Source organism: Meriones unguiculatus, chromosome 4 (genome assembly GCF_030254825.1).
Source record: "Meriones unguiculatus strain TT.TT164.6M chromosome 4, Bangor_MerUng_6.1, whole genome shotgun sequence".
Taxonomy (NCBI): Eukaryota; Metazoa; Chordata; class Mammalia; order Rodentia; family Muridae; genus Meriones; species Meriones unguiculatus.
The window spans coordinates 134,009,323-134,029,827 of NC_083352.1; the positions used below are offsets into that span (position 1 = coordinate 134,009,323).

At 47.9% G+C, this 20,505-nt stretch overlaps 1 protein-coding gene across 4 annotated transcripts in view; it reads left to right on the plus strand.

The window, feature by feature from the left end:
- Window positions 1-8,197: 8,197 nt before the first annotated feature.
- The window catches only part of Rrbp1 (ribosome binding protein 1), a 61,243-nt gene continuing 48,935 nt past the window's right edge, over window positions 8,198-20,505 (plus strand). For 2 of the 4 annotated variants that reach the window (XM_021636804.2, XM_021636805.2), the window contains exon 1: window positions 8,213-8,458. The gene's annotated coding sequence lies outside the window, so the exon portion shown is untranslated. Of the gene's footprint in view, window positions 8,459-20,505 lie in introns of all 4 variants that reach the window. The other 2 variants (XM_021636807.2, XM_060383148.1) reach the window with 2 other exon arrangements.

Genomic DNA, 20,505 nt, shown 5'->3' on the forward strand with positions numbered 1-20,505 from the left:
AGTGGGAAGACCCAGACAAGCCATTGTACTTCCCTGAGACCGAGCTCTCGTCACTGGCCTGCAGATGAGTCAGGACACATCCCTGCCATGGCTGGGTAAAGATCGTTCACAAAGAATTGCAAAGACACCAAGCACCATGTCGATGCGCTGCATCTATTTTTCCCTGTTTACTTTGGGAAGGCAGAGCCAGCCTTTGGACCAAGTCTTGCCATTTGCAAAAGCTCGCTTAGCTCACTCCCAACCCTTCCCAATACAACAAACCAAATATTCTCACTGAAGTTACCTTTTAACACCACTAACAATGTCACATGTTGGTAAGTTGGTTCAGCTCACTGTCTACTTTATCTTGTTTTATCTGTTTTTTTTTTTTTAGACACTATAGGCTAGAGATTTTTGCCTTTTGTGTATAATAGTACTCTGGTTTTGAGAAGCACAGCTGCAGAATTTAAATCATCTAGAGATCACACAAGTTCTCTGCTCTAGATCATGCGTACAGGAGGCATAGACTGACTGGGGATGAGAAGGGTACTCATTATGTTTCTAAGCTTTTGGATTCTAAATTTAGGCACAATGGGCCCTGTACTCATTCATTCATTTGTTAATTCATTCAAGAACTGTTGGTGAGTTATGAAGCAGTATCCATTAGCACCCTGGCCGCATCCCCTGTCATTCCTGTGCCCGTGATTACAAACAGGCTACCTTCTTCTAAGTGCTCGTTCTGATATGTGGGCAGGAAATACCAGTGAGTTAGCGCTTCCTGGCATAGTTTTAAACCAGGGATGGACAGACTCTGGAGAATAAGGACTCCCCTCCTGTGTTGGTGAGATGGCTCAGCAAGTTAAGGTGTCTTGTGCCAAGCCTGAGGACTTGCAATCAATCCCAGGACCCACAGAGTAGAAGGAAATAACCAAATGCCCCAGGTCGTCCTGTAACCTCCAGGCTGGCTTTAAATTACAGCAACCTTCCTGCCTCAGCCTTTCCAAGTACTGTAATGATAGGCATAAACCAACATGCCTGACTTCACTGTTTTTCTTTACTGTGTTTTGAGGCTGGGCGATTGAGGTATGGTCTCAGTGTGTCGCCCAGGACGGCTTTGTGATCCTCCTACCTAAGCCTCCTGATGCTGAGATTGCAGGTGTGTGCTGCCACACCCAATTCAGCATTTCATTGCTTCTAATAGATTAAAATCCTTCCTCAGTCACCCAACACACACACACACACACACACACACACACACACACACACAGTGTGTGTGCTGCCACACCCAATTCAGCATTTCATTGCTTCTAATAGATTAAAATCCTTCCTCAGTCACCCAACACACACACACACACACACAGAGCCTTGTGCACACAGTCCTACTCACATACACACGCATACACACACCCTACTCTGGATGACTGCTATGCTCAGTGATGTAATGGAGCTAGTTCAGTTATGAGAGCTGATTGCTATATTTGGGGCTTTTTTTTTTGAGACTGGGTTCCTTTGTGTTGCCTTGGCTGTCCTGGACTTGCTCTGTAGACCTGGGTGTCCTCACAGAGATCTTCCTGCTTCTTCCTCCCTGAGTGCTGGGATTACAGGTGTGTGCCACTGCACCTGGCTATTTGAGGATTTTTTTTTTTTGAGAAATGTATTAAATACAAACATGATTGAAAATTAAATAATCTAAAACATGAGGTGGATTTAAAAAACAAAGGTAATAAATACTAAATATCATTGTTTCGCTCAAGTCTACACAGTAGAGATGGTTTACAGGGCATATGACTGCAGAGTTCTTCCTATCTTTGATTTCGGCACAGTGGAATCTGAAGCATGTATTTACACCACAGGAATTGGCAAATGCTATAAACAAGGGAGGCCTCACTCATAAAAGCCGGTGGTTACATGTTCACCGCCACTGTTATAAATGTGGCCATTTGTGATGCAGATTGATTGCCCCCCCCCCCCGTAACATTCCCCTGTATCCTTCGTCCCTTCACATCCCTAGGCATCTCTGTCACACCTGTCTGTCATGCTTTTCCTTCCTCCACAAGCCCTAGTCCAGTGGCCAGCCTTCCTTCTGTTCCCTGAACTGCTGGTTGGGCTTACCCTGTGCCTCAGGAGTTTTGTACTTCATCTTCTTTCTTCTGAGACAAGATGTGTCTTATGAAGTCTCCCCTCCCCTAACCTCTCCCCCCCCCCACACACACGCAGAGGGGCTTTGCCTAGCCATCTTTACATCATTTCTCTCCCACTTCCAGCTTCTTGCCCTTCTCCATTCTATTAGCCTGTTGCTTTTTTTGTAGCTCATTGCTCCTCTTGGACTCATCTTGCTTGTTCATGCTCTGCCTTCTTCTCTGTGGTCCCCTCCCCACTGTACCGTGAGTGTGCTCATGACGAGAGCCCTTTATCTTACTCAGGGCTGTATCTCCAGGACCCAGAGAGTGGGCCACACAGTGGTACTCATGGAACACATCTGTGGGATGAAGGGATGCTCATGGCTTCTCTGTTCATTCCACAGTCCCTTCAATCTGGGGCCTGCTTCATCAGCCACCCTCTTCACTGGAGCTGTTGCCCCAGGGGCTCTGGGACTGCTGATCTGCTCCATTTATTGTCTATCGCAGTCTCTCGTCTGTTGGCCCACTCTCTCCAGATTTACAGTTCCCGCTGCCCTTGGTCTCCACTGTGCAGCACGTCTGTGGTGCCTGTTCTTTATCTCTGCCCATGCGTCCCCTCCCCTTGAATCCAGGCTCACTTATGTGACACGGTTCGACCAAAAGAATGAGACAGATCCAACAGAGTTCGGAGACCTTGCATATTCCTGATTGTTTTCTTGCACTTCCATCGTTAGCAGGATGGCAATGTTTCCTTGGCCTTGCTGGTCCTTGGAATGGGGAGTGAGCTAAGGGCTCCAGAGTGAGCCAAGAGCTCTGGAGTAAGCCTCCAGTGCACTCTAGTCAAGCTCGGCTGGAGAGGAGTGTTCTGTCTACTCAGAGACTTGTGAGCAGGCCAACCAAGCTCAGCCAGGCCTTAGCTAAGCCACAGAATGCTCAACTCTGTAATATAAAGTCGGGCTTGTGTTAGGCCCTTGGCTCGCTGACTGCTACGTTCTCCTGCGGGATTTCTGTTCTTTGACTCACCACTGGCATGCCTAGGCTCCCAAACTCTGTTTCCAACCCTGAACCTCAGCTCCGCAGACACATAGTTCAAAGTCAGACATTGGTGCATTACAACATGGTCCTCTTGTGTGGCCGAGTGGCGCTGCACCTGCTAGGTTTGTGTGCTACCTTTAAGTTGTTTGGGGGATGGCATCGCGTACTACTGTGAGTCTCAAAATGTGTGCTGGAGAATAAGGGAATAAGAAAATAAGTCTGCTGTATCTCCCCGGGACTTGTGTAAGGCGCCTTTAATTTATCACGGCTTGTAAAGTGCATTTCCCTCAGTTCTCTTCTCCAGCTAAGTAGCCTGTCCCAGAGGTGACATCATCATGACCCTACCACTCGGACTGAAAACCCCCTCCCTCTCGTTTACATCACCTTCTAACCACAATCACATCACCCCAGCCTAATCCTTTGAATTGAATTATTGTGGGGGGTCATCCCCCAACCCAGCCTGGCTGGGTCTCAGCTACTCTAAGTTCATGTTAAGGCATAGCTGCCATGGTCACAAACCTTCTTTCGAGTTGCTACCACCAGAAGGTTAGCCTTGACAGTCTCTGTTCAGCCCGGAGGCACTGGGCACCTTCCAACATGCAGTCTTTATACGTATTTATGAGCTTTGCAGCCAACCACTGCTCCCCTGACTAGCCTTAGGACAGTGGGAAAGTTGCTCAGCCTCTCAGAGCCTCAGTTTCCTCATCTTTAAAACAGAGAGCATTATAGAACCTACCTTCTAGGGCTATAGAGGTTAGATAACTTTACACATTTGTAGGGTGTTTAAAACAATGCATGGCTCATGACAAGCCCTAAAAGTGTATATTTCCCTGCCTTTCCTTGAAATTTTAAAAAGACTTATTTATGTGCTGTCTTGTGTCCTAGTGTTATGCCTGGTGTGTATGTATGTGCACCACGTGCGTGCCTGGTGCCTGCAGACGTCAGGAGAGGGTGCCGGGGCCCCTGGGGCTAGAATTCCAGATGGTTGTGAGTCATCTGTGGGTAACAGGAACTCAGCTCCTCTGCAAGAGAAACAAGTGCTTTTAACCTCTGAGCTATCTGTCCAGTCCTGGGTGTCTTTTTTTTTTTTTTCTTTAATGAGATCTTATTTCATTTGTCATCCTTCTACAGTTGTTGACAAAGCAAAACCACCTTTAAAACTGTAATATATCTCTTTCTGCCTACTCTTTTAAAATAATACCCACAATTTAGTAATCAAAATCAAAACATTGTCATGAATTAATATACCATGCTTGGTAATTAATCTTATGTATTCATTTTTCCTAATAAGAATGCTTCATTTGCCTTAACCATTCAACTAGAACCCAATATGTCCCTTTTTGGAGTCTGGTTGACACATGCATTTGTTTACAAACTAAGTTTTAGCCTTTTGAAGAGCGTACCATTTGGTGTGTTTTGCTACAAATGTGTAACCGTCACTCTATCAAGATATGGGACATGCACATCACTCCTGCTTGCCTTTGATTGGAGACAGTCTCTTCCCTTTTCACTCCCTCGTCATGTTGCTATCTGCCCTGGGCATCCCAGTCTCTCACCACCTAGCCTTTGATCATGTTGTTCTTTGCCAGCTGCATACTTTTTTGTTGTTTGATTGGTTGGTTTTATTTTTGAGACAGGGTTTCTCTGTGTAGCTCTGGCTGTCCTGGATTCGCTTTGTAGACCAGGCTGGCCTTGAACTCACAGAGACACGCCTGTCTCTGTCTGGGTTAACTCCCTGCCTGGAATTCCTAGACTACCCCAGGCTTCTCTGACTACACTGTCCACTTCCTGTTGAAATCTATCCACACCTGAATTCTACATGGTAGACTGCTGTCAAAGGGGAGCTGGGGATGGAAGCCTGAACAGTGCAGCCAAAGGGTGAAGGTGCAGAGGCAGAGGGCAAGCAGAGCTCACACCATGCCACACTATTCCACTGAGATGAATACTGTGAGAGACTGAACCAAATACTGAGACAGGGGAAAAGGCCAGACTGGGAGCCCTTTCCGTAAACACTCCTTGCTCCTGGGGACTCTTGTGATCCTATTGCCCAATGGATAATATTTACAGAGCCTATATTTGCCAGCCTCTCCTGTGTCCAGGTGCTGTGCCGGGTGCAGGTACCCATGCAGAAGGTCTAATAGTGGCCCCTGCCGCGCCCTCTGGCACACACAAGTCTGCTAAGGGCTTCTTGCTGCTGCGCTCTCTCTACTGATGGAGGTATAGGGCGAGTTACGTTCTTCCCAGAACCTTTCAGGCAACAAGTACTCAGAATGGATAATGAGCAACCATGTCTTCCTCCCTCTGGAGGAGACTCTCTGGGGCATGTTCTGCAGGGCTTCCCTGGTCTCCAGTGACACAGGCCCTGGTCTCCCCACCCCACAGCAGCTGCTCGCTTGATACCATGCTCTCTCTGTTGGTTCCTTCCGTTCCCAGTTCTCCACCAATGTTCCCCAGACCATCTCCCAAATGAACTGCAGTCAGTCCTTCAACCCACAACTCTAAGTCCACAGAGTTAACCAACAGAGGAGCAAAATTATTTGGAAAATGCTTGTCTGACTACACTGTCCACTTCCTGTTGAAATCTATCCACACCTGAATACAGCTTGTCTGTGCTGAGCGTGTGCAGATCTTTTCCTCCCTTGTCATGACTCTCTAAAAAATACAGTATCCCAACTATTTATATAGCCTTGCATTGCACTGCGGTCAATGTACGTCATCTAGAGACCATTTAAAGCACATGGGAAGATGCGCAGGGGCTACACACAAATCATTCTATGTAAGACTTGCCCACCCCCGACACTGCAGCCTGGTAAAGGGGCCCTGTAACTAATCTCTGTCAGCTACTGAAGGGCTGCTCCAGGGAAATCCGTTCCTCCTGCCTGCTTCTGGGGAAAATTAAAGACAAATAGTGACCAAGATAAAGACCAGTCCTGCCATGGGGAGTCTCTGAGCCCTTGGTGGATTTGTGTATCACCTTAGGCTGAATGCTCAGCCTGTGGTTTTCCCCGGGCACTAACAAACACTAGCAAATGAATGAATGAATGAATGAATGAATGAATGCTCTTACTGATCTCCAGAAGAGAGAGTGACTGCCTTATAGTACACTTATGCTCAGGGAGGTAAATGCCTATGGTCCAGCCAGAGTATTTGGTAGCAACTGCTGGTCAGAAGCTGGGATCCTGGAACTGTATTTCAAGTGAGCCTCAGTTTTGGAAAATGAGTATGGAGAGGTAATCCATGTTAATTCCCGCCGACTAGCCATTAATTTGCTAAGAAACTGCTGAGATTCAAACTAGAAATGAATGGTTTAGTTTAGCCTTAACCCCACCGCCTTCTCCGCATGAAGCTTTCCTTTCTAGCAACGGCAAACAGGGGTGCTCACGGAGGTACTGAGGCAGGACTTTGCAGCCACAAAGGCTGGGGAGATGGCTTGGTGGGTAAAACGCTTGCTGTGAAAGCATGAAGGCCCTGAGTTCAATTCCCAGCATGGATGTGAACAGCCAGGTGCCGCCTGTAACCCCAGCACTGTGTGGGACAAACAGATCCCCAGGACTCACTGGTCAGCCAGTCAGAGCCAAAGCAGCGAGCTCCAGGTCATAGACAGACCCTGTCTCAGGCCAATGGAGGAAGGTGCCCGAGATCAGATTCTGGTTTCCGTCCTTACACACAAACACACGTGCATGTGTGTGCACTTGCAAGCACACACACACACACACACACACACACACACACACACACACATGCCCACAAAACTTCATTTCAAAGAGGCTGGCCAATGAAGAATTTTAAAAGATACTGTTAAAATGGTTATAACCCAAAGGCACGGTGGTTCATGCCTTTCTTTAATCCCACCACTCAAGAAGCAGAGGCAGGAGGATCTTTCTGAGTTTGAGGCCAGCCTGTTAGTTATACATACCAAGTTATAGGACAGTTACAGAGAGATGCTGACTCAAAACAAAACAAAACAAAACAAAAAAAAACAAAACCAAACCAAACAAAAAAAACTACCTAAAGTTAAAATTATTTCAAATGAATTTAGCTTTAAAGAGAGGGTTTTGGGTTGATAAGATGGCTCAGGGTAAAAGTGCTTTCTCTGCAAGTCTGATTACCCAGTTTTGATCCCTGGGACCCACCATGTAAGGAGAGGACCAAGCAGAGAGTTGGTGTGCCGTGGTATATGCATTCCTCCTCTAAATTATTTTTTTATTGTGTTTTTTTTCTTGAGAAACAGAGTTGGCTAATATACCACTGGATCAGTTTCCTAAATTGCCTTCTGATGGCCTTGGGTCATCGCGGTCCCGATCACCTGGAATCAAATGTCACAGGGCAGATGTAAAGCTGCTGCGTAATTTGTACAAAGACAGTAACTCATACTGTTTGGGGAATGGCCTTCCCTAACAAAATGTCTTTTTTTCTTTCTGGGTCTTCTGCCTCAATTTTTTCATTTATTCAAGAAAATTCCCTCTAGAGCAGAATGCAGTGCCTTTACAGATAGATAAGGCTCCCATCCCCCCTGCTCTGACCTTTGCTCAACCGTCTTTGGACCCAGGGGCTGGTGCTTTGTGTGAAGTTACTTGGGTTTAAATCAGGCATTTTTCCCTGTTGTTCACGGGTTGTGCAATCCTCCTCAGCGTGGCATCCATCGCCACCTCGGCTCCAGAGCACGGGGAAGAGGAGCCCGTGGCCACGGGGATTCGAACCACAATACACCCGCCTAGGCGGAACCGAGACGCAAAAAGCAGTGGCGTGGAGAGCGGCGTCCCGGAGTGGGCGGGGCCCGCAGACGACCTCCCTTGGTGGGCGGGGCGTTAGAGACCCGCCCCCGCGCAGAGCTGAGAGCTGCGCTGCGCGGCTCCGCCCCTCTTAGGCCCCGCCCCCGCGGCTCCCCGCAGCTCCTCCCCTCTCTCATTGGCTGAGACGTAGACCCTCCCTTTCGCCCAATGGTTGCCGGCGCGGAGAGGCCGTCCGCAATCCTATTGGCCGGACGACGGCAGAGTGGCGGCTAATGGACCAATGGGGAGAGGCGGCTCGATGAATGGCTGGTCCGGGTGGGGAAGGCAGGAGGCGGCGATCCCGGCGGAGGGGGCCGTTCGCCAGCTCCGAGGCAGAAAGTGCCACGACTCCACACGCGCGCACGCAGCCAGCGAGCGGCCGGAGCGGACGGCGGACGGGGCGGACGGCGCCGGGGTCGCGGTGTGTGCAGCTGCTCAGGGGCGGCTTCTCGGCGGAGGCTCGGCCGGCTCCTCTCTCGCAGTTCCGCGGCGGCGGCGGCGGCGGCGGCTGCTCTTGCCCTCTCGCTCTCCCTCTCGCGTCTCCCGTTGCAGGTGAGAAACTTGGCCGGGCCCTGCAGCGGCGGCGGCGGAGGAGGCGCGCGGGCCGGGCCGTCGGGGCGCCGGGCCGGTCGCGCCGCGCCGCGAGTGACACGTCTCCTCGGCGGCCCCTCCCCCGGCGGCGCCGGCCCGCCCGCCCTGGCGGTGGCCGCGGCCCCTCGGGGGGGACGGGGCTGCGTGTGCCAGGCCGAGCCCGTGCAGGGGCGTCGGCCGAGCGCGCCCCTCGGGGGGAGCCCCCCGGCCGGCCGGCCGGGAGCTGCGGCGGCCCCGCGGCGCGACGTGGCGACCCCTCCCTCTCGGCCCGGCCGTCGGGCCGGCCCCGCGCGCGCCGAAGTTGGGCTAAGAAAGTTGGCGGCGGGGCGGGGCGGCGCACAGCTGGCGGAGGAAGGGGTTAAGTTTCGGGAAGCCACCGGATGACGTTGCCGGGCCGGAGTGCGGGCCGGAGGGGGCTGGGGGGGGCGGAAGGCGGTGGGCCGGCCTGGGACCGCGGCCGGGACCGGATTGGCGACGCGGGGCCCGGAGCCCCGGGGAGCGAGCCGGGGCCACCGGACACGTCGGCGGCCCCGACGGGGCGGGCGGGGGCCGCGGGGCTTGCCTCGGGTGCCGTCCGGGACTGGCCGTAGCAACTTCCCGGAGTGAGGGATGAGGCTCCCTGCTCCCCCTGGCGGCGGGGCCGCAGCACCGTTTCCCGGCGGGGCCGCGCGGAACCGGCACGAGGGTGCCTGACCCGGCCAGGGTCGGGGCCACCCGGGGTCCTGCCCGGCCGCTCCCTCCCGCGGCAGCGATGAATGGACGGGCGGTGCCAGGCCTGGGCGGAAGCAGGCACCTCCGGCCCGGTGGGCCAGGCGCGCTGGCACTGGGCCCGCCGTCTGTCCGGGCCCGCCAGGCTCCCCGGCTCTGCCCGGGGCAGGGAGGCCGGCCGTCCCGCGCTTACAGCGGGCGCTGCGGGATGCTTCGGGGGCTCCTTCCGTGTTGTAAGCCACCAGCTGTAGTTCTGTTGATGCCACTCTTCGTGCACCGTTGTTAACCAAGTGGTTTCGCGTGTAGGTTTCCCATTTCCCCATCTGATAAACGGGGTTCCCGCTTGTCTCTGAGAGGCAGCGGGCGGAGACCAAGCCCATGGAGGGAGTAGTCAACCGGTTCTGATTTTTCTTGGGGGATGTATGTTGAGGGACGTGGAGACTGGGGAACGAGGTGGAGCCTGGTCTGCGCTGCGAACCACGCAGGCTGCCGAAGTCACACACCTGGATCCCTCCCCCTTGAACACCTGAGGCTCATGTCTGCTAACCTCTGAACCTGGGTTTCCTTATCTCTAGCCTGAAGATAGTACCACCCACTCAACAGGGGTCAGGGGAACTGGGCAGGAAGTGTGGGATCTTGTGCAAAACAGAGGGCATTTGGCAATAACTCCCGAGGTCAGAGGTCAGGACCGGAAACACCAAGGAAATGAAACTTTGAAGGATTCCTGGAGCCTCCCACATCTCTATGGCTTAAAGCCTACCGGTGGGGGTGGGGTCCTGGGTGGACTTTTGAGCAGAGGCTCACCTTGTAGGCCCAAGAACTACAGGTTGGACACAGCCCTTTACAATTGAGTATTCTCTCACCACTCGCACGTTCTTTTCTGATTATTTTGTTTGTCTTAACTTCCTGCACCCAGGGAAATTTCTGTGACCAGGCCTGGCCGCTGCCTGATGGGAGCTGCCCTAATGTGCTAATGAACTTCACAGGGTCAGCCCACTGTGGTCTGCTAACTTGTCTCTTCAGAAGCTGCTTCCTGTTCTGAGGCCTGGAGATGCCACTTCCCTCTGTTCAAGCACAGGAGGAGAGGCCCAGAGAGGTCAACGCAGACCTCTCGCTGTTCCATTTAGATGCCAGGGCAACTCTAGTTGCCTGGATCTTGGACTAGTTGAGGGCTACAGAAGGCCAGAATTGGGGGATGAGGCCAAGAAGAGATCTTGAGGTTTGGGAGCAGTGGGTTTGAGGCATATGTTCCAACAGAACTCTTGGACTCTTACCATCTACCTGCTCTCAGGAGTGAGAGGGGTATTATAATGTATGGATAGTTTCTGTTGATGGGAAACATTTTTTTGTTCTTTATTCTCCTTCCCCACCTCCCAGTCTGCCCTCCTTTTCTTTCTTTCTTGCAGTTTTTAGGATAGAGTCTTTGATAGTTCTGACTGTCCTCTATGTAGTCTAGGCTGACCTTGAACTCCTGGTCCTCTCACCTCTACCTCCAGAGTGCTGGGATTACAGGTGTGCCTCAACACCCGGCTTGATGGAGGGTTTTAAATAAATCCTGAACGGAGTCACATTTGAGCAATTATGCTCTTTGCTGAAATGAGCCTTTACTCTACATGCTACAGTAATTATATAGCACCAAACTCAGTTTAAATGGTTGCATGCAAATGATTTAATTGGAATATTGGATTATTGTGGCAGGGATACCTTTTAAAAGCACAGGAGCCCAGATTCTTACACGTTCTTTTATCCCCAGAAGCTGTAACTAATAGACATGACAAAGGAATAGCACCAACAGTCCTGTGATTTACCTTGCCCAAATCTTGTTTCCAGAAGTGAAAATGTCCATTGTGTTATCCCTCTATAAAGTCCAGCCCTACAGTACTGTACGTTTCCCTCCCCGGTGAGTATTGCACACGTGGGCTGTCTGGCTCTTAGAGGAAGCCAAAATTGGGGCTCTTAAGGTTTTGAAGCTCAGGGTTTCTGTAGTCCACACTGATTAGAGGGACTGCCATCTCATGATATAAAAGAATATGAGTCCAATTGAATTTTAAGAGGCTTGCGACTTAGAATCAGATACTACCCTGCCGAGTTTTTAGACATCATAATAAACCCATATTTAGGGTAGGTATGGTTGTTACACTTTCAGTAGATGAGAATCTGGAAGCCCAGCAGAATCTGGATACGAAGGCTTGGGAACCTGTTCCTGTTGCCAGCTGCTAGGTGACATTGTTCCAGCCTTCTGACCAAGCTCTGGGGTCACATAGTTTTATCATGCTGGGACAATAATTATCTAAGGTTGGGGACACAGAACTTGAAGATTAAAATAAGTTTTTAGTGGCAAGGTGTAGAGTCAGTAAAAATTTGGCAGTACAGGGTGACACACTTTGGCATTTTATTCCTTTTCTAAGAGCCTCTATTCTGGGTTTTCAAACTCCATACATACAAATGTGTGACACATGAATTTTTATGAAGAAGCTGTTTTCCACAACAGCATCGACCACACTGTGTGCAGCTGCAGCCACATACAGCTATGTAAGTTTAAAGTATGTAAGTTAAAGTGCGGTAGCGTCTTTAACATTCTGTTTCTTAGCCAAGTTACAAAGGCAGAGTCGCTGGACACAGTCACACTATTTGCAGCATCTTGGCGAGTTTGACCAGACAGCACCAGGCTGAGGTGGCTGGTGTTCTGCAAAGGCTCAAGTCTCTGTCCCTCCTGATGACATGAAAGCATAATGATGTTTAACCAGGTCAAATGTCTGTTTTGTCTGCCAAAACAGATGGCTGATAGCAGGTCACGCACTTAACCCTTGTAAGTTGTCACCTTTAGAAAACATTAGTCTCAGGGCTGGAGAGTTGGTTCAGAGCCCAAGAGCCTTTGTTCATGCTGAGGACTAGGATTTGGTTCCCAGCACCTACATGGTGGATCCTAACTACTGGTAGTCTTTATGGACACCAGATACGTACATGCACATACATACATACATGCAGGCACTCATACACACATACATGTAGGCCCTCATACATAAAATAAAATAGATTTTAAAACAAGAAACCCAGTCTCAACTCTTTTGTGCATGTGAGGGGAAAGAGGTAGGGCAGGAAGACAGACACCTTCACCAAAAACTAACAGCATGAAGGTGGCCAAATGTATCAAACACAGAAAATATGAGTAGGCATTAGATGGAAAGCATGCAGCTTGTAAGGAAAATAAATATTTAATTCTAAGTGAGAAAGCCTGGATGATGGAGGCTGCTTAGCATTATAGAATATTAACTCGGGGACTTCCTAAATTGTTTTCTTAGGCAGACAGATTCTGAATGAGTCTCCTGGAGCAGGCAAGCACACACCCAAGTTTAAAGCCAGACACCTTCTGTTCTTCGTTTAAGTGTTGGTAATACTTCTCTCTCAACTTTTCAAAATGAACAGTGACTTCCTAAAGGATGCTCTTTAAGTTGTACATGTCCAGGTTACTTAGGCAAGGCTAGAATACCTACCTGCCTGGTCCCCAGCACTTCGACATTCCAGCGTGCTGGAGTTTTCCTCTCTGGGTGGTGTAAGTTATTTCCTGGGCACTCCGTGATCCATCGCAAGTCCTATTAAACTCTGTATGGCTTTGAAAGCTCCCTGGCACGTGGAAAGAGTTTTTGAGTTCTTGGTTGTACTCATGTCAGTGCTTAGTAGACTGATAGAAAGCCCACGTTTAAAGGAAACCCCTAGTGCTGGGGAACTAGTTAATATTTTGCTGGTCGAAGAGAAAGCCCTCTGAGATTGTGCCCGAAGTCATCAGCTATTTATAGTGATAAAGAGCATCATCTGACTCAGGAGTTGGATTAAACAACCATCTTGAACCCAAACCTTTAATTCTGTACTCTAAGCCTGGGCAGGCTGTGAGCAAACAAGGCCTGTGTTAGTCTGTCTTCAGGCTCCAAGCAGTGCCCTATGTGGCTAGAACTTGGAACAAATGACATCTGTTTGGCCAACACTTTGGTATTATATTAACAAAATCAACCTTTTAAAAACTGAGGATTTTTTTTTCATTAAAATTTAGGTTTTTAAGGCTTTTACAAGAAAAGTGAGAATTTGGTCTGATTTCTCTGTGGCATTTGTGAGCCAGCGCTCATTCAGCAGCAGATCTGTCCTGATACGTGTGGTGTCCCTTGCAGCCCCTAAGGGGCTGCCAAGCTGCAGCTTAGGGTGCTATGAGCAGCCCTGAGTGGGGATTCTAATCCCAGGAACACAGAATATGGCCTTTTCTCCTTGGACTTCAGTGTCCCTTTGCTGTAAAATAGAAGCAGACCAGGTGGCGCCATCCCTCAGGCTATGGGCCTTGGTTTACCTTTAATCCTTGCTCTCTCCTACTTGCAAATCCTTTCAGCTCTGCTTTCTAAGGGAAAACCCAAGTTTGGCCCTTGTCACTATCGCTGCTGGTTCCACTCTGTGACCCTGTCACTGTCTTCTCTAGCCTGTTGTTAACATTAGCTCTCCCAGTTCTGACCTGTCCCCTGCCTTCTGGACGTCCCTAGTTTTCTGCTGTCAGCCTGTTGTGTCCGGTCTTTAGTCTGTCTCGCCAGTGGCCCCCCAGGCCCCTCTCACCCTTGCCCCCTGCCCCTCCCTCCTGTCGTCTCCCCACACTGGCCACCTCTCTGGCTCTCAGGCTGGCGCTTGCTGTGGGCTCTGGCATGCCCACTTTCCCTGGGGTTGCCCCCAACGGCCTGTTGATCATCTTGTTTAAAGTGATAGGCCCTCCACCCTGTCCAGCCTGCGCAGCTCTCTCCTCTTTCCTACTACTTGATGTGTGCCCTGCGTTTGACCTGCCTATCGTTGTCTCCACTGGAGCACAAACTGTCAAAACAGGGGCATTATCTGATTCGTTTTCCCAAGTGTCCCGCGGTCTAGAACAGTTATGGCACCTAGTAGATGACCATGCTTGCTGGGCTAATGGGGAGGCTCTTCCAGCGCAAGTCCATAATCATTTAGCTCAAAGTCGTCAGGATTCCTGCAGCATCAAACATAAATACAAAAACATCCCAGAGCCAAATGGGAGTGAGTTTTGGATTATCTCCAGTCTGGCTCCAGTTGAGAAATTGACAAGATCGTTGAGTGGTGCTGTCAAGCCTCATCAGCCTTTTGTTGCCCTCAGAGCCAGAGGTATAAGTGAGGCTCGGGGCAGGGGCTTGGGTTCCTGGCTCTGCTGGACAGTTTTGTGGCCCTGGACTGGGCACGTGTCTTCCTTGCCACTCTGGTCCCAGGAGGAGTGTTAACATTTCCCAGGATACAGCAGGTCCTAGGTCAGGCCTGCAGAGGAACTAGTCTGTCTAGGAAACAAAATGCTATTTTTGGTTTGAACAGTGTGGTGGCTTTTTCTAAAAAAGAGTTGGATTTTGTGCTTGGAGAACAAAAGTGTGCCATAATGGTAGGAGGGAGAATTACTGTCTTGTAGTTGGCATGGCATTTTTCTTTTTCTCGGTCAGATTTTTTGTCAGGCTAAGGAGTGAGAGGAGTTGATGAAGTTATGTTCTTGTCTCCCCTTATGGCAGTGTCTCCTCTGAGAAACTGCATGGATGCTAGCTGAGGTGGAGAAAATGGCTGAGGCAAGGAGGTTTGGTTGGTAAGATCAGATTCCAGACTCTTTCATTTCTCTTCCACTGTCCTACTTTTGACAAGGAAAAGGCAAGTGCATCCTGGAGTTCCAGTCCTTTGTGGTGGGAACATATGATGACTCATTTTATACAGAGGGGTAAGAGACCCTTGGCCATACCCAGGTGATGTTTTCTAGAACTTCTCATTTGGTTCTTAGAAGTACAGTTCTATTGAATTAAAACCAACTCTGTTTTTCATGAGCACTTTTCCTGAATAGGAATTAGATGTAGCTTTATTACTGGTGGCTAATGTTTGTCCTGTAGTTAGAAAAGTCACTTCATAGTAATCACAGTGATTGAGAAAAGGAAGGAGATGAGGAGTGAATGAATTATTAAAACCCTTAATGAAAAGTCTTATTAGTGACATGTCAAGGGACATCTCCAAGGCCCACTCTAGTCGTGACTAGAAGCCCATCCGCTCCTCACCATTATGAGTTGCTTCCCTGAGAAGTTGGGTGATCCTGGGCCCCCTTTTGTACTGTTAAATTTTAAAGACACTGATGAGAACAGAGCAGTAGGTAAGGCTAATGAAAGCCCTGGCCGCTCTGGGAAGGGGACCCCCTCCTTGGCTGAGGTCCCATTAATTTTTCTGTGGAGAGAGCAGCTAGTTAGCTTGTTAGAGCCTGAAAGTGTGGTAACAACAGCCCTCCGAGACAGATGCTTTAGTCCTTAAAGGTGTCCTTCCTTCAAAAAGCAAGGTGTGCATAGTTTTAATTCTTTACTGAAATAAATGTGTGTATGCTTGAGCCGTGGTGAGATACAGTTATTTAAACTGTACACCCTAATTAGTTCTTTTTGTGTTCTGTGTCCCTTATAGCCTTTCTTGCAGGACACCCGCTTTCCTGTTTATAACACCAGAGAGTCTCTTTGCTGGTGTGTGAACATAATGGAAGTGGGTCATGTGACTTATGCTCATTTGTCTTCCCTTGGTGTGTATGTAAGATTCATCCATGTGGTTGAGATAGCTGTGGTCCATTCATTTGTTCTTGTTTCATCCACTGTGTGACTGTATCACAGTATCTGGCTAGCTTCCAGGGAGGAGCGACTGTGGATAAATAACCCTGGCATAATTGGTCTTGCCCTGACTTTTGGTTAGTGTGCGCACATATTTCTATTGGGTCTGATATCTAAATCTGGAATTGTGGCCATAAAGAGGCATATGCTCAGCTTTAGAGAAAAGTGCCAGGCATTTCTTTCAAAGTGCTTGTAGTAATTTATACTCTCACTGCAGTATTTGAGAGCTTGGGGATATATGATAAAATGGCTGACTTTTAGAAAAGAACTGAAGTTTGAATCACCTTTGATAATAAACAGAATTAATTCCCACATGCTAGAAGTTCTGTGTCACGGAGGGAAGACTGTTGGACCAGTAGAATTTGTTGATCAAGGTGGGTCTTTGCAAAGGCTGTGGAAAGAGAGCCAGATTCCTGACGCTCTTCACCGCAAAGCCAAGTGGGAAAGCAGCCCTTCGGGGGCAGGGAAGGAGGAAACTGAGCAGTCCAAAAACCAAGAAACAGGCATTTCTGGTTAGAATGCTGGTCCATCTCCAGGGGTTGGTGCTGAGGGTACCCCTGTAGGCTAACCTACTCTCTCACCCCTAACCTGCTGTGGAGTCCAGTACCTCCATCTGTGAGAGATACTTTCCTACACCTACCTTAGATGGCTGAAACTGCAGCTAGTGCTGAACCCTAGATGTCCTTTGCTTTTTGCTTGTGGATACTTATGATACAGTTGAATTTACAAATGAGGCACTATGAGAAGTAAGCAAGAAAAGCTAATGGCAACGTTTAACCGTTATAACATACACAGTAATAAAGTTACCTTCTGTCCTATAGAAATTGTGCTACACTGCACCCACATTTCTGGTAAGGAAGAGAGGTCAGCCCATGTCTCTATGGTAGTGAGTCAAATGGCTGGACAGGGGCTATTGAAACCTCCAAAACTAAAACCATGGATAGAAAGGGACTTGTGTGTCCAGCTCTTGATTAGGAAGGTTGTTTCCCTGGCCTGCTGGCCTTTTTGTCATATAGCAGTAATCTTTCCTCCTTTAAATTTAAGATCCAATGAGCTGTGATTTGGAACAGTGGCAGATATCATGAACGGGGCACTGGGTCCCTGGTGAAGAGGTTGTCTAGACCATTCTTGTGACTTGGACAAGTTCTGAATAAAATATTTAAAATTGCCTCCTGAAAAGTATAGGATGGCCCAGAGGATCCCAAGGAAGTGGGTAAGTAAGGTATCCAGGAGACCAAACACAGCCCTGAAGAGCTTTCAGCAAACTGGACAGCTAGGGACAAAGGACAGAGATCAGTGTGGGCAGCATGGCAGCATGATCCTAAGAGCTGTAGCCATCAAGGCCCATGGCACTTTTAGGGAGAAAACAGATTGATATTAAACCCTTCTGTGTCCGTGGTATAGTTGAATGGTTGGTTCCTGCTTAGCATTAGGAGGCCCTGGATTTCATCCTCAGCACGGCAGAAAAGAAACAAAAACAAATGGCAGAACATTTTTCCTACCCCAGAGCTGCTAGGGTACAGGGAACACAGCCTAAAAGTGGGCTTCACAAGTTGTCCTCATGAAGGTCATAGAACATGCTGGGAAGTTCAAGCCCAGATACGATTCTGTGCTTTAGAGGTGACTGGACAGTGCTCCTAGGCCAGTCCTTGAGTGTTTGAAGGATCACACCTATTTCCTGGACTCCGAGAATCCCTAAGGCATGATGGTAACAGCAGCATGGACTGTGGATGGTTATGAAACACAGAAACTAAATACAAAGGTTGCTACACTGCACCTACATTTCTGGTAAGGAAGAGAGATCAGCCCATGTCTCTATGGTAGTGAGTCAAATGGCTGGACAGGGGTTATTGAACCCTCCAAAAGGGATAGAAGGGGACTTGTGCATCCAGCTCTTGATGGACAGAGCAGCAGGAACAGCCCCCAAGTACGTGAGATAGAGTTATTGACATGGATTTAAACGCCACCACTTAATGTGCTGAAAGTGATAGGCAAGGTTTAAAAATATCGATAAGTAATAGAAACTATAGAATGATCCAGTACATTTTAAAAGGGTCCAAGTACACCTTACAGGTATGAAAAGTTCAGCAGTTGTAATAAAAACGCAACAGGTGGATCTAGTAGCAGATTAGATAAGACGGATGAGAAGAAGTGAATTGGAAGGTAGAGCAGATGTGCAGAATTCACTGTGGAGAACCACGGACAGGTGGTTTGTAGGAGCGGTGGAGAGCTAAGGGTTGGGGGGGAGACTGCACAGTGTGCTGAATACAATCCCCAGGGAGGGGAAGGAACAACTAATGTATGAAGAAATAGTAGCTGGTAATCATATAGAGTAGATGAGATACTCGTCTTTTCAAAAATCCCCAAAGAACCCAAACAGATTAAAAATAAATCTCCATGGAGGTAATTCATGATGTAACTAGAGAAGAATTCAGCAGTGGGTGAGAAGATCATTTTAAGGCAGAAGCAGGACTGCTACTGGTAGACCATCAGGAAACCCTCAGGGTGCTTTTGGAGGAAAGCAGTGAGTGAAGAGGTGGTTAGTATTTGGATGATCCTTAACAAATGCATAATGTTGGTGAGACTGAGAAACTGTAAGATCACATGCATATAGACAGTATTTACGGCGAGTAAAGGAATTAGTGGGACAGGCTGAAAGTTTTGCCTTTTATGACCCCTTAATGTTGATCCCCCTTCCCCAGTGGTTACCACTAAAGAGTGGGCTGCTTCTCTAATACTAGAGAGGGAAACAAAACATTCCAAAGTAATTAACAAAGACAAGACGAAGAGCATTGCATGCAGGACAGATGGGAAACTAATGTTAGACAAAATACAGATTTAAACCAAGTGTCTTAGCATTCATATTAAATGCCAGTTACCCAGATACTCCAGTTACAGCATAAAGACACTGTGCTGAGTTCACTGTGTGCTCTTGTCACAGATACAATGGAAGAGGATATAGCTATAGAAATACCACTAAAAGAAAGCTGGCTCACATGTGCTGTATGCTAGCCTCGGGTAGCCTGGGTTATACTGAAAGACCCTGTCTTAAGAACAGCAAGAAAAATGATGTGTGTATGTCACGAGGCTAGACTTTAAGGCAGAGAAGGAGCATGTTGTGATCACTTGGCAGCTCTTTGGCTGAGATGAAGTGTAAAAGCATTACAGAGAGAGGTCAGTTCAACAATTTAAGCATTTTAATTTCTAAAAGAAATTATGTTTCTTTGGTCAGAGGACAACTTGTGGGAGGGAGGAGTTCTCTTCTTCCACTGTGGGTCCAGGGATCAAACAGCTTGTCGGGCTTGTATAGCCAGAGCCTTTACCTGCTGAATCCTTGTGCTGGCCCTGTGTGAGCTGCTGAGGTAACATAATCTCAGTGTATAAAGTGAAAATGGTCAGAATATTTAGGAAATGATCTAACTTATAATCACAATAGAGAATTTTAGTGATCCTACAACTAATCAACAACTTCGGCCAAAACAGTAAAGAATGTAGTCAGTATGTGAACTATATAAAAATAAACCGCATAGCCATGTAACACACACTTCCTAGTGTTCAGACGGCTGCCTCGAGGGCCCTATAGTCAGTCAGTTATATCAGAAATAGGACTAAAAAGATAAGTAAAATATCATAAGTAAAAAATGTATTTGGAAATTTGAATACTTCTAGTATTTGAGGGTCATAAAGTAGGGAAATATAAAATGTTTTGACAGCAATAAAGAAAATGCTACACATTATATTTGTGTATGTAGCTGAAATATTTTCTGACAGATTAATAACTTTAAACACATTCAAAAGGGGAAGAAGAAAATTATTGAGCAATGCATGTGTCTTGATGCAATTTATGCTAAGTAGGATAAAAAGCAATTTCTTTAACCTGATAAAAGTCAGAGTGAGCCTGAGTTAGTCATGAAGTAGCAGAAGGAAGAACAAAGGAAACAAAACAAGCATGCAGCAGGGCCGCGGAGCCTCTTAGAAGAGGTCATGGCCACTGGAGATCTCAAAACCATGAGCAAAGGACAAAAAAGCAATGTGATTCATAGAATGGATTTCACCACAGATGCAATTACAAAGATCATGCTTAATTATTACTATTTTAACTAATGCCATTGGTGCTTGTATAAAACAGCCAGGTGCACACAGCTGTGTCCTGAGCACTTTGCAGGCTGAGGTTGGAAAGATCTGGAGGCCAGTCTAAGCTGTGTAGCTAGGTAGGTAGTCTTAAGTGAGGAGAGAGATACATCATGTGTCAGACATGGGTTGTTTTTCACAGGTTAACATGACAAAAGTGTTGCAAGTTGTGACAACACTGGTACATTTTTAGAAAATCAAACTTATCAGTACCAAACTTAGGAGAGAGAAAACTGCATGTTCCTGTAATCATAAGGAAATGGATTCATGAGTAAGCCTTGTAAAGAAAATACCAGGCCAAATGTTTTCACTGGTTTGCCCTACCAAGCATGTAAAGAGTAAACATTCTGTATCTTCTCAGACTTGAGAAAGAGAGAGAGAGAGAGAGAGAGAGAGAGAGAGAGAGAGAGAAGGATGTTATAAAATTCCTCATTCTGATGTCGGCTAACCTTGTTCTGTAAGAATAGTAGAAGGGAGGAAATCATACCTAAGAATCGAAAAGCCAAACCCAGCAGT